Raw genomic sequence first — 16,497 nt, forward strand, 5'->3', positions numbered from 1 at the left:
GAAATTTGAAACAATTCCGATAAAAAATGTTGCTAAAATCTTCAAAATGTCGAATATCGAAGGTACCGCTATATGGGGGCTTTACTAATACGTGAACCAGCACAGAGAATTTTCTGTTATAGGCTGTAGTATCCATTACGAACTTCAAATACGAAATTTGAAATAACTCCGGTAAAAAATGTCGCTAAAATCACCAAAATTCCGAATGTCGGGTGGTACCGTTGTATGGGGGCTATACGATATCGTAGACCTATATAGACAATTCTCTTCCAGGCAGTAAAGTATTCAGAAGGAACTCCATGTGTGGACTTCCAAACAATTCCATTAGAAAATGTGGCTAAAATCATGAAAATACCGAATATAGGGAGGTACTGTTATATGGGGGATATACGATATCATGGACCAATAGTGACAATACTATCAGGGGTTAAAGTACTCACAAAGTACTCCTTGTATTCAATTTCCCACAATTCCATTGAAAAAATGTGGCTAAAATCATCAAAATACCGAATACCGGGGGAACCATTATATGGGGGCTATACAATCTAGTGGACCGAACATCTTCGATCTTGACCTGCCTGCAGAGAAAAGACTGATCTGTGCAAAATTTTAGCTTTCTATCTTAATTTCTTTTGACTCTGGCGTGATTACAACAGACGGAGTTTTGGTGAAAAAAAATCCCAAAGATACCTTAAGGAACAGGTCTTTTGTAAGTTCCCAGATTCTCTTAAAGTTAAAAAAAATAAAATTTTTCCATTTAAATAATCATATCTTCCCATTTCCTACACCTTAAACATGACCTTGACCCCGTAACCTTTATTCAGAAAAATTTCTTCTATGACCTAAGCAAATATGAATGTCTCTCAGTCTCATTAGTTCGAAAACGTGTTTGTATTTCCTCAAAAAAAGTCAAATTTGAAATCCATGCAAACTGACAAAGATAAGAGAAGAGATTCTTTTTATTTTCGTTCTCGTTTGCCAAAGAGCACTGACAAGTTGTCAGTAGTTGTAGACTTTGAGAAACCCAAACAAATATAGGTATATTGAATAAGGTAAGTGTTTATCATGTGAACACACACCCACACCCCTGCTTGCAAATACAACCACCCTCTGCTGGGAAGCAACCACCACCTCTTTTGCCATTCACAGATTTTTCAAGGTCGTCGTGGAATACTTTCTTTACTCGTGTCGATTGTAAACTTTTCATTTTTTTGCCCATCCACCGGCAGCAACTAATGGCAGGGGTCAAGTTTGTTAGGATTCATATTTGCGTTTCTTGTGAAGTTGATGTTGTTGTTGTTGATGTTGTCGTTTTTGTTAGAGAAACTTTTCAACAGCTTATTCACACATAACCTCTCACTCTTCCCTTTCGCCTTTCTTTCTTCTTCTTTGATCGTTCGCATAGATTCACCGTCCCCACCCCCTAACCAGGATGTCGGGATTTTAAAATGTTTTTGTGTTTGAGAGGAGAGGAAAGGCAGAAATAACAACAACAATAACATTATTTGCATATTGAGAGTAAAGAGTTGAAATGGTCGGTCACCCACCCCCACCTGGCTGCTTAGCCGGTTGAACTACTCACCGAGATGTTAGTTAGCTGAACGTCAACCCCGCTGGCATACCAACAAATCAAGTATTATTGATATGAATTTCCTAGAATTTCTAGGTGGGATAAAAGGCCAAAAGCCAAGCTACTCGATGTACAGCGTGAGAGTGTGAGTGTGTGTGTGCGTCCTTAAACAAATGAATAAATTAAAAACAAAAAACACGGAACAGACTGAACCTAACCCTTGTTAAAAATTTTACGTTTTTGTTTAAAAGGTCGCTTTGTTTTGCCTACGCTTTGACTTTTGATTAAACAGCCAGCAAATTGAAGTGAAATGTTTGTTTGGGGGAGGAGTGGGGAAGAGTGTGCCTCTGTGTGTGTTTGAGTTGGGGGCAGTTTGTAATATTCACAAAAATTCCTAATTAGAGAGCGAAAGACCGGCTGACATACTGACTGGTTGTTGTTTGCTTTTGGGAGTAGGAAAAACAAATACCCCAAGTACACATTTGTACATGTGAATGTACACACACACACATGGATGGTACGTGAATAATGAGTGTGTGTAAAGCATCATTGAAAGGACCTCTCTTCTGCCATAAGTTATGCGATAAATTTTGCAAAACAAAAAAAAAAGAAAAAAATCCATTACAAAGGCAAATTTTTACAGTATTTATGCGAGTGTACGTGTGTGTGTTTGAGTGCTCACATCCATATGTGGGTGTGTGTGGTACGGTTGCGGGTTGAGTTTGAAAAAGGCTAGTGACTTTTTTTGCTGTTGCTGCTGCCAAAGTAATGACAAAACGGTGGTACACTGAAATGGGCTCGTTTAACGGGGCAACAGTTGGGTAAGTCGCCATTCATTGTCGAATTGATGTCGTCGGTGTGTGCCAGCTGGGTCATATTCTACTGTCTCGCTAATGTGTTAATGGCTCCTATATAAACATTACATTGCTCGTAATGGCAATTTTGAAGAGGACGAAGACGAAGACGAAGGAGAAAGAGAAGGTGAAGAAGAAAATGAACGAACGAACAAAAAAATATATAATAACTCAACACGCATTCAGACAATTACTTAACAAACTCATGACACGCATTTTGAGAGTTACAGTTTTGTGTCTGAACGAGGTTGGTTTAAAAATTTCAGGATTGGATGAGGCATGAGCAATAATAATTCATAAAAGGAATATGGTACATTTCAGAAAATATGATTTATATGAAAAATCAATCGTATTAATTACCAAAAATCATAGGATAAAAAATGGGGAAAAAATATAATAAAAAATAAGCTTTTTATGGGTCTGCAAATTGTCCACTAACTCATAGTGAGAGTATATGTAATACTAATATCGAGAAATATTGTTACTTATACGATCCAATGCCAAATCACGAAAAAAAGCTTTAATTAACATTGCCACAAAAAGTCTATACTTAGACATCTCTGAGGATAGCTTGATAGTTTTCAGAGCTCTCAGGAATGTAGGGTTCTTCCTAAGTAAAAAAATATATTTCGGCTATTTAGACAATAAATAGCAAAAAAGGGCTATATTTCTTATCAGAGCTTGGATCTACTAAAAAAGAATCAAAAAGTTTCTCCATCGCCCAACTGAAAGTTTAAGCTTCGAACTGTATTAATACGAATACATCCATCGAAATATTTATATTTGAACATCATCCCGATTTCATGTGGAGATAATTTGGAAAACAGTTTGCTACCCTCTTGAACCTAAAATTTTATTTTTGAGTTATGTTTGTTGAATAACGTCACTTAACTTTTTGCAGTGGAAGAGTACCCCTTCCAAGAAAAAATTGCTATGCCAAAAATTTCTATTTTGTTTCACATTGGAAGGGTCCTTTCTTTGGAACTTTGTATACCCTCTACCATTTGGAAGAAACTTGATATATTTCAAAAAAGTTCCGTCGAAAAATTTCGCTCAAATGATTATACGAAGACGTGTGGGGTTATACGAAGACGTTTGGGGTTATACGAAGACGTGGTCCTGCATAAGTAGTTTTTGTCATAGGCTGTAGTAACGGTTCAGAACTTCAAATACGAAATTTGAATAATGTCGCAAAAATAATGAACCGTTATGGAGTTACTGTTATATACGCGTTATAATAAAACGTGGACCTATGTAGAAAACTTTCTTCTAGGGGGTAAAGTGCTCAGGAGGAACCCCTTGTGTGCATTTTCAGACAATTTCATTTAAAAATTTGTCTGAAATCATCAGGATACAGAATATCGGGGGTACCGCTACATGGGCGCTATACGATATCGTTAACATATATAGACAATTTTCTTCTTAGGGATAAAGTACTTACAAGGAACCCGTTGGGTCAATTTTCAGACATTTCCGTTTAAAAATGTGGCTAAAATCATCAAAATACCAAATATCGGGGGTACCGTTAAATGGGGGCTATACAATATCGTGGACCGATATTGGCCGTCTTCGAACTTGACCAGCCTGCAGACAAAGGACAGATTTATGCTTTAGCTTCCTATCTTTATTCGTTTTAACTTTAGCGTGATTACAATAGACGGACTAGGATAAATCGGGGGGATACTGTTTAAAATTATTATTTCGATATGTTACAAATGGAATTAGGAACTTAATATACCCATCATACTATGTATGGTGCAGGGTATAAACAAAGAATGGCGGGCCGAACTTTTTACAACCTCGACCATTAAATACGAAAACACTAAATTTGGACTTAACGCTACCCAGAAATATGCTAGAACCAGTAATTTCTGATTTTTTTTTAACAAGAAGATAAAATAGTACACTTATTGAAAATTTTCTGCTGGGAGAATTTATATCCTTAGAAAATCTGTGTCACAAAATAAGAGCTAATTTGGTAAAAAGTGGTATGACTACTAGATCAAATAGTGCATCTATAATTATACAGGGCAAAACAAATTTTTAACAAAATTCTAGTTTTATAGCCATCATTTCACATGGCTTTTGTAAAAAAAAATTAAAGAAAATATTCTTCCTTTCAAACTTTTATCTTCAGGCCCAGGTCTTCAATTTCTGTGCTTGAATTTCTAAGACGTTGAGAGTTTTTAAAGCTAAATTCAAGTTAAAATTCTCTATTTGACAAAAAAAAAGAAAAAAAAAGTAACACATGTCGTATGAGTAATTTTATTTCATAGCACATTTAGGCGTATGATTAACAACATTTTATCATATCTATAGAAATTATCCCTTTCAACAACTGACTTCTTAGACTACCCTCCTTTCAGCTGGCTGGTGGTAAGTACCATATTCAATTTAACATTAGTATATTTAAGTATGTAAAAAAGTAAATAAAATATTTGCCAACAACTCATACAACAATTCACAAGAGTCCTCACGAAAAAAATACACACAAGCCCACACACACACACACACAGAAAGGAAAATAATAAAAGAAACAACAGCGAAAAACTAACACGAAACGGAAAAACACACAACGAAAACGTTAAAAGCCCATAATGTACGCATACAATGAGTAATTCTAATGAATCGCCAAAACGAATTGTTTTTTGTTTTTGTTTTGCGCTCTCACACATAGACACACACCTACAGATGAGAGCTTTTACGAACAAAAAATAAAAAAAGAAAAAACGAACAAGCGTTTAAATACTATATGTGTATGTGGCATAAAGCTACGTGGGCTTGTTTCTTTTTTTATGGGACAAGGGTACTAGGGCGTAATGTGGCCCAAAATGTGAAGGGGTCAACCACTAACTACCCACACAGCCATAGCTACGCGAACGAAAATCTTGTTTTCCTTGTCCACTGTCGCATACACTTGACTCTGTAGGACATTTAAGGACGACATGTAGTGGCCCTGTATATCCTTGTGTTGAGCGAGACTACAAGTGTGAGTGGTTTTAACAGTAGTAGTTGTAGTAGTGGTGGTGATGGTAATGGTGGTGTTGGCCATCAGCGACAAACTAACCAAAAAAAAAATGCAAAAACACAAAAACAACTCTTCTACTCCCTTTCTTCCCCTTCTGCATGCCACTCAAACGTACGCGTCCGTACGTACATTAAACATAAGTCAGTTGGCACTAACCTTACTTGGCTCGGGGCTGAATTATTATTTTGAAAGAGGTCGTTGCAAGTTGTGTCTAGCCAAAACGACCAACACTGACCATCGCCCAGGCAGCCAGCCATTGTTGCCCAGCCATGGCCTGGCTTACTTTGCTGTGTCGCTGAAACGTGGTTTTATATTTTTAAGGAATTCTCTTCAAAATAGTTAAAATAAATACAAACAGAACAACAACACCAGCAACCACAGTTAGTACGCCGAAAAAAATAACACTACGCGAACCGAGCGAAAATACTAGGATAACAACAAATGCATCCAAACATGGCTGAAGCAAAGTTGAGGTTTATGTTATTCCTCTCCATTTTTTTCTGTTCTGGTAAGCCATGGTTGTGTGTTTTTCTTTCTCTGTTGTATAATTTTTACTCGCTTTAAATGCACGCACACACACATGTACATACGAAGAGATACACAAATCCATGTGCATATACGTGTGTGATAGTGTGTATATTTCGACTGACCACACACATGTACATTTATTTGTTTCCTTTCAATGGTGTAGAGCGAGAAACCATACAACTCACCGTGTTGTGGCAAATGGCCAAGGATCTGACGGGGAGCCACTGGGAAAATATCCTTCCCAGTCTCAATGTGTGTTGTTTACAAGTTTGCCCAAATATTAAAACCTAAAGAAAATTGTTGATAGAAATAGAAAAAAATAGACAGAAGACCAAGAAGGAAGACATATTGAGAAAAGAAACTTTCCCAAGAAGTTGTTGGCCTTTGCCAGAGGTTTTGAATATGAGAAGGCAGATGGAGTATATTCTTAAATTATACAAAAAACGAAAAACCTACACAATACAATTAACTAGATAGTGTACAAAATATTTTTTCGAAAATTCGTACCAAATCTACGAAAAATACTATAAGGGACTATATAGTACCAGTGGTTTTGGATGGTATTGGAGATATGTTCTAAATACGATACTATTGGTGTTAAACGATTAGGAAGAGCTAAAGCCCTAATGGGGTGGATTTGTCAACAGCAACATAAAAATGTGTAAAAGAGATGTGGGTACTTAAGGTATAAGAAGAACTTAAAGCACGAAATTTGAGAGAAACGCTTATACGAAAGGCACCACTATTGGCATTGAACGATCGGAAAGAGCTAGAACTCGGAAATATTGTTAGTGTCTTTACATATGACTAAATTGTTTTCGAAATAAAGTGTTTGAGTGCATGAGAAGTACTAAAAGGTACAAAATGCACTATAATCGATATAGAACGAATGAGAAGAGCTAAATCACAAAATTTGTAAATTTATAAATGGAATGGCAGTTTAGGATGCGAGAAGTACTTAAATACAGGGTGAAATAAAAAAATGCAACAAAGTGCCATAATTTGTAATTTTTTTCTTTAAATTTTATTGAATGAAAGCAAAAAATGTCGGAAATAGCATCAAAGTTAAGAATAAGTTTAGATTTGTTCGAATTGGTCACCTTTGGCACGAATTATTGCCTTTAAACGGCCAAAGAAACCATCACACGCTGCTCGAATGTTGCTCTGCGGTATTTTGGTCCATTTCCGGCGAAGCACTCGCTTGAGGTGATCGACACTGGTATTTTTAGTGCCAACTTTGTTTTCCAAAATACTCAAGACACAATAGTCCAACGGATTGGTATCCGGAGATTTGTAACTATACTTTGGTGGCGCGCGCTGAGTCCTATTGGAATGTCCCAGGTCTGCGGCCAAAATGTTTGCGTGCCTAAGGCTTTAATACACCCTCCAGAATATTTTCGCGATAATATTCGGCATTTATTCTGATGCCACGGTCGATTAATATGAGCGGTGTGCGACCATCGGCTGTTATGACGGCCCACACTTTCACCATGGCCGGCGCTTGGGTTCTGGTGGCCAACCGAAGGTTCACATTTTCAGCTGACCTCTTTGGCAAGTAAACACGATCATTTTTTTTTCTCATCGGAGAAAACCAAATTCGGCAGTTCGCCACTTTCGGCCAAGCGAAGCAACTTTTTAGTTCTTTTGAGTCAATTTTCTTTCTGTTGCGGTGTAAGTTTTTGAATTTTTTGGAATTTTAATGACTTTGCCCCGAGCTCGTTTTTGAATATTTGCCGAACGAAATATTGCTCACGAGCCTTTTTTCTGCCACTGCGACTCGGGTTTCGATCAAGTCGCTTCTTTACTTTTCGAACTATTTCTGCTATTGATGCTGTTTTCTTCCGTCTTCCGTCCACTTCTTTGACGCTACCAGTATCGTGGTAACGAGCTATGGTACGAGACCCAAAAGTTTTATTCACATCTAAATGCTGGAATGCTCTAATGATAACCATTTGTGGCTTTCCAGCAAAATATCAAGAAATCACACTATCACGCTTGAACTCCATCACGAATAACTTTTTTTCTGGGAAATTCTCACCAAAATGCTTTTGTACGCTTGTAAACAATATAATGAGCTATCACTGGAATAATTTTAATAGCTGTCGGACAATTGGCTCAGAAATGACAGCAGTTTGAAGTTGGTTGCAGTTTCACCCTGAATTTCATATAAAGTGAAGGAAGTAACAAATATTGTCTCAACCTGGAACGGCGACATATTTATATCATATTTATCTAGGTCAGATACTAAATGGACAATATTGGCCCATTCCTTCGAAACCTACTCCATAGAGGGTCAAAAATTTGAATAAAATTACAACAGTGGCTCAATTCACCGGCACACGTCAATTCAAATAACCACAATTCAGATTCAACTGAGACTTTTTTTATCCGTTTATAATAGTCTCTTTTCATAATCTTCTACACTATTTGCTGCAGCCATACATCTCCTGGAGTAATGAATTGAAAGGGGTTTGCAGCGTTAAAAATAAAATCCTCATAAAAAATATTTTTATAATTTTTATTTAAAATTAATATTAAGATGCTACTTGTCCAAAGAAGTAATCAAAGAAAATCTATTAATTTTCTTCTCATTGACGAAGGCTGTATGTTCGATAAGGTTGTAAATTAACCTTTTTACGTATGTCCTTATAGGTATTACCCGAAGCCATAGCATCCATCCATATTGTTCATGCCATATAATCTATAACACCTCATAAGGAACCGAAAAAAATATTTTTTTATTCAATTGAGGCTCCAAGTTGCATTTGGCAACTCTGGTATTGCCTTAAGTCTTGGTAATATTTATTTCACTTCTATGTAGGTCATAAAGTGCCAGATTGATATTTCCCAAGTGGATATGAGCTGTCAAAATGTCCGAGTAATCAAAAGTAACGACGAAGGTGTTTGATATATTATTCAGTAATAGTTTCAGAGCAACAATTTGATGGACCCTCAATGCATGTGAAGCATTCTACTCCACGTTACTTCATAACATTCATTAATTTACATCTAAAACACTTGCTCTTTTCTCATGCCACAGATTTTCTCTCGCAGCTATTAACTCTTCCGCATTAAATAACAGAATGGCAAGTCATCTAAATTACAAAATACGCGAAGTGATTTAATTATTTATTTATGTATATGATATGTATGAAAGTACAGATATGAATGCATGAATCTAAAAATGAAAATAGTTTTTGAGGATTATGTATGAATTTATGTGTTGTTAGTTTATTGTCTAACTGGACGACAAACAAATGAAAATGCAATGAGCAAAAGTTATGAAGCTTACATCGGCAAGCTGTAGACAGAAGAGGAAAAACTATCGTCATCATCACCAGCCTCATCATCGCCATCTTCAACGCCAAGCCACCAGTAAGCTAGGAGCCAACGCCAAACCAGAGTATTTCATGAGTATTCAATTTACTTTCAACACCTTCACACTAACTCATAAACAGGTGAGGCGAAACTTCCACGAACTAGCAGTAGCTGTCAGTGTGGGATCAGTTAAATGAATGAATGAAAGGAGACTGTGTTGGGGCGAGTGTCGATGTGTGTGTGTGGGTGGGTGAGTGAGTGTACCGGAGAAAATGTAAGCAGAAAACATAAAAAACAAATTCTAAAACAAAACTTTACATCCACACCCACACACAAAAAAATAGAGGAACAACTAGGAAGCGGAAACGCAAATACAACAAATTATCAGAGAGAAAACAGACTTGAGCTTGACTTTTTATGCCCTATTATATCACTCATATTGTGATCCAAAGTGAAGTGCTGAGAAGAAAATTCAACCTTATAGACTTGAAAATACGAACAAGTAAAAAAGAAGTTAAATTCGGCTGGGCTGAACTTTTAATACCCTCCATTATTTTGAAGAACCTGGAAATTGTGAAATTGTAGTGGAGGATATACGATACCATGGACCTACCTGGTACGATGAAAAAACTACAACAAACTTCAGACTGCTGTCATTATATTGTGACAGCTCATTATATTGTTTACAAGCCTACAAAAGCATTTTGAGAATTTCCTAGAAAAAAGTTATTTGTGATGGAATTCAAGCGTGATAGTGTGATTTCTTTATATTTGGCTGGAAAACTACAAGTGGCTATCGTTGAAGCACTCCAGCATTTAAATGTGAATAAATCTTTTGTGTCTCGTACAATCGCTTGTTACTGGTAGCGTAGCCCGACGTCAAGGAAGTGGACGGGAAAAAAAGCAACGTCAGCAGAAATGGTTCGAAAAATAAAGAAGCGACTTGATGGAAACCCGCGTTGCACTGGCCGAAAAATGGCTCGTGAGCTGAATATATCGCATTATTCCATTCGCAAATATTGAAAAACGAGCTCGGGCTAAATACAATGAATTTCCAAAAAAGGGCAAGAACTTACACCGCTACAGAAAGAAAATAGACTCAAAACAGCTAAAGAGTTGCTTCGCTTATCCGAAAGTGGTAAACTGCTGAATTTGGTTTTCTCCGACGAGAAAACATTCGTTGTCCAGCAGTTTGTAAACAAACAAGATGATCGTGTTTACTTGACAAAAAGGTCAGCTGAAAATGTGCACCTTCGGTTGGCCACCAGAACTCAAGCGCCGGCCATGGCCATGGTGATGGTGTGAGCCGCCATAACAGCCGATGGTCGCTCTCCGCTCGTATTAATCGACATCAAAATAAATGCCGAATATTATCGCGAAAATATTCTGGAGGGTGTATTAAAGTCTTGGGCAAGCAAGCACTTTGGCCGCAGACCTTGGACATTCCAACAGGACTCAGCACGCGCCACCCAAGAATGGTTACAAAGTGAGGTTCCTCGCTCCATTCCCACCAAAAACTCCGGATACCAATCCGTTGGACTACTGTGTCTGGAGTATTTTGGAAAGCATGGTTGGCACTAAAAAAATACCAAAGTGTCGATCACCTCAAGCAAGCGCTTCGCCGGGAATGGGCCAAAATACGGCAGAGCAACATTCGGGCAGCGTGTGACGGTTTCCATCCCACGTTAACTCATTACTCAGTAATGAATAAAAAAAAATACTTTTGTGAATTTTTAAAAAAAACTTTTGAACTTTCTGGTAATACGAAAAACAAACCCGTTTACATTAACTACGTTATTCCTCTCATGTGGCACCCAAATGTTCATTTGGCACCCTATACAAATGGTATATGTTTTGTTCTTTATTTTGCCAATTTTTAAGAAAACCTAACTTATTTTTAATTTTCTGGTAATACGTAACACAAACTGTTTACATTACCTTGTAATACGATATTCACCACATGTGGCGCCCAAATGTTCATTTGACACCCTATACAAATAGTATATGTTTTGAACCGCAAAAAATTGATGCAAACTTGCATCACTATCAAATGTAGTAACTAGAAAATATGCACATACATATGTATGTGTGTAAATTCGTGGTTGTTTTTTTTTTTTTGAAAATGTTTGTTGTTGTTGATGATGCCGCCCATAATTTATTATAACAAATACCGACGACTATGACTACTTTACTGCCTGATGCCACACATACTTACACACTAACACACAAAGTTAGCAGTTGTCGGTTGTCTGTGACCAAGTATTTGCCCTGTTTGTGTGTATGTGTGTGTGCGGTTGTCTAATAGTTGTGTTTGTGTACGTGTGCGTATTGTTTGTTTGTTACATTTTTACAATTGTTTACACTTTGTTTGCACAGCTTAAATAGAATTTTGAGAAAATCCACACTTGCCGCGCTAAATCTTTACTTTTCAGCTGGCAAAAAAAGTTGTCCTAGTCAGCGTCGTTCGTTGCCGTTGCCATACGGTTGCCATAATAGTACTCACTGTTGTCCTTGTCGTTGTCAGTGGCAGCAGTAGCAGCAGCATCATCATCGTCATTTCTGTTGCTTCTGATTCTCTAACGTTTTTTTAAGACTACTTTCAGTCAAGGTGGTATTTCGAGCAGCACACAATTTAATAAATATAAGTGTGTCTGTCTATGTGTATTTCTGTGTGTGTGTCTGTATTTTTGTACTATTTGTGGCTTTGCCTTCAAATAAAAAAGCAAAGAAACAAACCAAAAAAACACAAATGTTCGACGATTGTTTTCATAGCCTCGTGTTGGTGTGGGTGTGCTTCTTCTTTCTGTTTCTTTTTTCCGAGGAATGTAAGTGAAAAGTAGGATATGGTTGAGGATATAAAGAAGCTTCCGTTTGTCAATTTTCCAAACATATGTTTTAATTTATGGCTTTCCTTGCCTTTCAAACGCTGACAGATAACAGCTACGACAACAACAGCACTTGGTAGTAAGACAATAACAAGGACGACGACGACAACAACAGCAACAACAACCAAAACAATGAAAATGGCAGGATGATAATATTTGTTCTTATTTGTCAATGCCATCATAGTCACCATATCGAACATTTTCTTTTTTGTTGTGTAAGGTCTAAGCAAGTTACTTGAAAGTAATGGGAATTTGTAAATACCGGTGACGGTGAAATACTCGAATACAACCGAAATAAATACAACTTGGGGATCATGTTTGTACATGAATACAAATGGGATTATTTCAATTTGGAGGTAAGTTAGGGTAGGTCACAATACGTTTATTTAGAGTTGTATTGATAACTGTAAGCAATTTTGGAACGGTTTTGGGAATTTATGTGGGGAAATATTATTTTTGAAAGAATTATAATTTTTGAGAGCATGTAAAGGATTAATGTTTTCAGATATATTATAGCGCGTACGGCTGCATAAATTTACATTGAAATCGTTAAGAAAATATAGTCAAGACACTCAAAATAATTTCAATAAGGGGTATTTTTTTTTTAAGGCTGTACCAAAAGGTAGAACTATGTCGATAATTTTTTTTTTGTAAATAAGAGCTCAAAATGCTTAAAATTTGGCAAAATTGAATGGAAAACATGGAAAAAACGTGAAAAATACTGGAAATCCGAATTATTGTTAAAAAGAGACTATTTAAGAGAGTGAATCGATGTGACCCATTTTCTGTACCAATGGCTCTGGATGTAATCCAAAGAACTCTATCATATCTCAAAGCTCTATCTTAAATAAAGGGTGAAATATTAAAACTGCAACAAAGTCAAAAGCCGCCATTTTTAATTTTTTTAAATTTTATTGAATGAAATCAAAAAATGTCGGAAATAGCATCAAATTTTAGAATAAGTTTAGATTTGTTCGAATTGGTCACCTTTGGCACGAATTATGGCCTTCAAACGGCCAATGAAACCGTCACATTTTGCCCGAATGTTGCTCTGCGGTATTTTGGCCCATTCCCGGCGAAGCGCTTGAGGTGACCGACACTTTGGTATTTTTTAGTGCCAACCTTGCTTACGAAAATACTTGGTGGTCATTGTGTGCTGGAAATGAAGCGAGGAACCTCATTTTGTAACCATTCTTGGGTGGCGCGTGCTGAGACCTGTTGGAAAGTCCAAGGACTGAGGCCAAAATTTTTGCGTGCCCAAGGCTCCAGAATATTTTCGCGATAATATTCGGCATTTATTTTGATGCAACGGTCGATTAATACGAGCGCCTTACGGCTGTTATGGGGGCCCACACCATCATCATGGCCGGCACTTGAGTTCGGGTGGCCAACCGAAGGTGCACATTTTCAGCTGACCTCTTTTGCAAGTAAACACGATCATTTTGTTTGTTTACAAACTACTGGACAACGAATGTTTTCTCATCGGAGCGAAGAAAACCAATTTCGGCAGTTAACCACTTTCGGCGAAGCAAAGCAACTCTTTAGCTCTTTTGAGTCTATTTTCTTTCTGTTGCGGTGTAAGTTATTGCACTTTTTTGAATTTCAAAAAATTTGATTTTTTTTCTGAGTAAATTTTTAACATCAATGGGCCCAAATTACCCTAAAAGAGTATTTTTTTTTCAAAAATACAAATTAAATTTCATAACGGAATGGGGCAATCCGAAAATTTTAGATCGTTCTATTTAAAGCCCTTAGACTAATTTTTGGAGGTATATATTAAAGGTCATTTCTACACCGACGATCTGGTTCTATTGATACCTTAGAAGACAGCATTGAATCATTTATTCGTGAGATGCCAGCCGAAATATTGGGAGTAGTATGTCAAACTTGGACCAAACGAATTGATAATTTGAGGCGCAGTCGAGGTCAACATTTGCATGAAATAATCCTCAAACATTCAATTTTATAAATCGTAAAATCAATTCAATTAAATTTCACATACTTTCCTGTAGCTCTTAAAAAATCTCCCTTTATTTCACTAATAAATTAACATTGTATTTATAAAACAAAACTTTTCACTGTAAACTTCCTATCATTAAATTTATTTCAACCTAAACAAAAAAACTTCCAGATTCTTTGTATCCATTAACAGTTATTGTTTGGCATAACCAACGTATTCAATGGAAGCCGGAATCCAAAAATTTGCTCCTTAACATAAACGGAATCAACATTTCATCGAACGGCCCATAAACCTCCAATTTGTTATTTTAAGTTCTTTGTCCCAAAAATATTTTCCGAAGGATATTATTCAAAGAATTTCATATTTTCGCAATACCCTTTTGCTGAACTTTGACATTTTGATGTCCACATTTCTCCAACGATTACCATATGAAATTTCTCAGATGTCTATTCATATCCCTTTTTTATGGATTTACCTTCTTTACTTTGAAATCGAATATAAATTCAAACAAGACTCCTACGCATCACCTAACTATCTATCAACTACAAACACACATACTCACACACACATGCAATCAAACATGAAACGCCTCCGCACAATTATTATTTATAGAATAGTTCCTTTCTTCTAACAGTCGGTTGAGTCACTGCCGCTAATGTAGGGGAAAAGTGCAACAACAACACAACACAATAATAAAAATGTTTTTGTTGTACTTGTCATTGGTGTAAATGCCACGCGTCATAAAATAGGAGCGAACAGTAAAAAAACGGCTGTTATTTTTTTTTATTATTTTTTTCTTTTTAAGGAATTCTATTTTTATTTGTTGGTATTCCACGCAGAGGAATGTTTATTTCCTTCCCTTTTTCGTGGATGCAATTATATTATGCATTGCTTTCAACAATACAAAAACAATGATCTCCCCCTTCCCATTTCTTAAACGCCACACAAAATTCCCCAGAGAAAGGAAAACAACTCCTTTTTGTTGTCTTCTTATTATTGCTGGTTTCGATGGTTTCCGCGAACATATGTTTTACAATAAATTGTTGTTGCTTTTCTTCAATTTAATGTCAACACTGAAGCGAAATGCCTTCAGTTTATTGTTGTTGATATGTTTGTATATTTGTGCTGCCGCTCGCTGGTTGTGAGAAACGATCGTTTATTCATTCGCTCATTGCTGGGGGTGTCAAAAATGCTCCAGCCAACTCAACTCAAAGACATTCCAATATTTAGAAGGAACGAATGAATGTGTTGTTGCTGTTTGTTTATTATCCTTTTGCAGCGGAAGTTTATAACATCATCATCATCTTGTCGTCGGCAACGGCTTCAGCATCAGCATCAGCTCCTCGACAAACTGGAAACATTATGCTAAGAATAACATTTGGAACAATGCCTTCAACGTCGAACAGCAGCGATGGCATGCCACTAGTTTAAACAAATTTTATATTGGTATAGGTTCCCCTTGAGCCATCTTCCGTTTGCCATGGAGGGGGACTTTTTTTTGGGGAAGGGCAGGCGGTTTGAAACCGTAAACTGAACAACAACCGCAACCACATTTCATTGAACCTAAACAATGTTAGGCATCAAACACACACTCACACACACACATGTGCACATCAAATGCAGATAGAATAATACCAAAGAATTTTTACCTCAAGGTTTTTCAATTAAAATGTGTGTACTCATGCCTAATGGGGTAAGGTGGAAAGGGAGGAGGGGGGAGGTGTATTTCCCTCTTCTCTTTAAAATGTTGACTGTCAGTAATAACACTCATATTGGATGTGTTGACATTGAATGTAGGAAAAATTGAATTTTGGAACAGTAAATTGTTTTTTTTTTTCTGTTTCATGCGATACTTTCTTTTATTTAATAATGTACGGTTTTTTCTATTATGGGGTGGAGGACTTGGTTGGAGAAAAGTATTGGTATTTAGCTGTAATTTTACAACTTTGGATAAAAATATTGACCCTTTAAGGGAGAGGTTGAATTGAGAATTGTTAACATCGGACACTTATTTCATATTTTATGAGAATTCTGGTGCTCAAGTTTTGGCCACCAGGGGGAAGGTACGAGTCTGAAAAACTTATTTAAATATTTCATTTGGTTTTGCCGACCAGATGTATTCCCTCAGCCAAATCCCTTTTAATAAACAAGAGAAATTTAAATTTTACACGAGGTCCAGTCTTGGTACGTTGGCATGTGAAAAGGCTGAATTTTTCTGGAAATTCGTACTAAATATATAAGAAAAGTACTAAAAATTACAAAAAGTGAATACTAAGTATTGAACAAACGGAATAAGCTAGAATAAAAGGTTTTCGAACTTTAATGTAACGAAAAGTTCTAAAATGGCACTTAAA

General features: G+C 36.6%; 1 protein-coding gene across 2 annotated transcripts in view; it reads right to left on the reverse strand.

Moving 5' to 3' along the window:
• Positions 1 to 16,497, reverse strand: part of LOC101899537 (irregular chiasm C-roughest protein) — a 101,482-nt gene that overhangs the window by 9,530 nt on the left and 75,455 nt on the right. The window lies entirely within an intron of this gene.

The sequence above is a fragment of the Musca domestica genome, unplaced genomic scaffold (genome assembly GCF_030504385.1).
Source record: "Musca domestica strain aabys unplaced genomic scaffold, Musca_domestica.polishedcontigs.V.1.1 2, whole genome shotgun sequence".
In the NCBI taxonomy this organism is placed as follows: Eukaryota; Metazoa; Arthropoda; class Insecta; order Diptera; family Muscidae; genus Musca; species Musca domestica.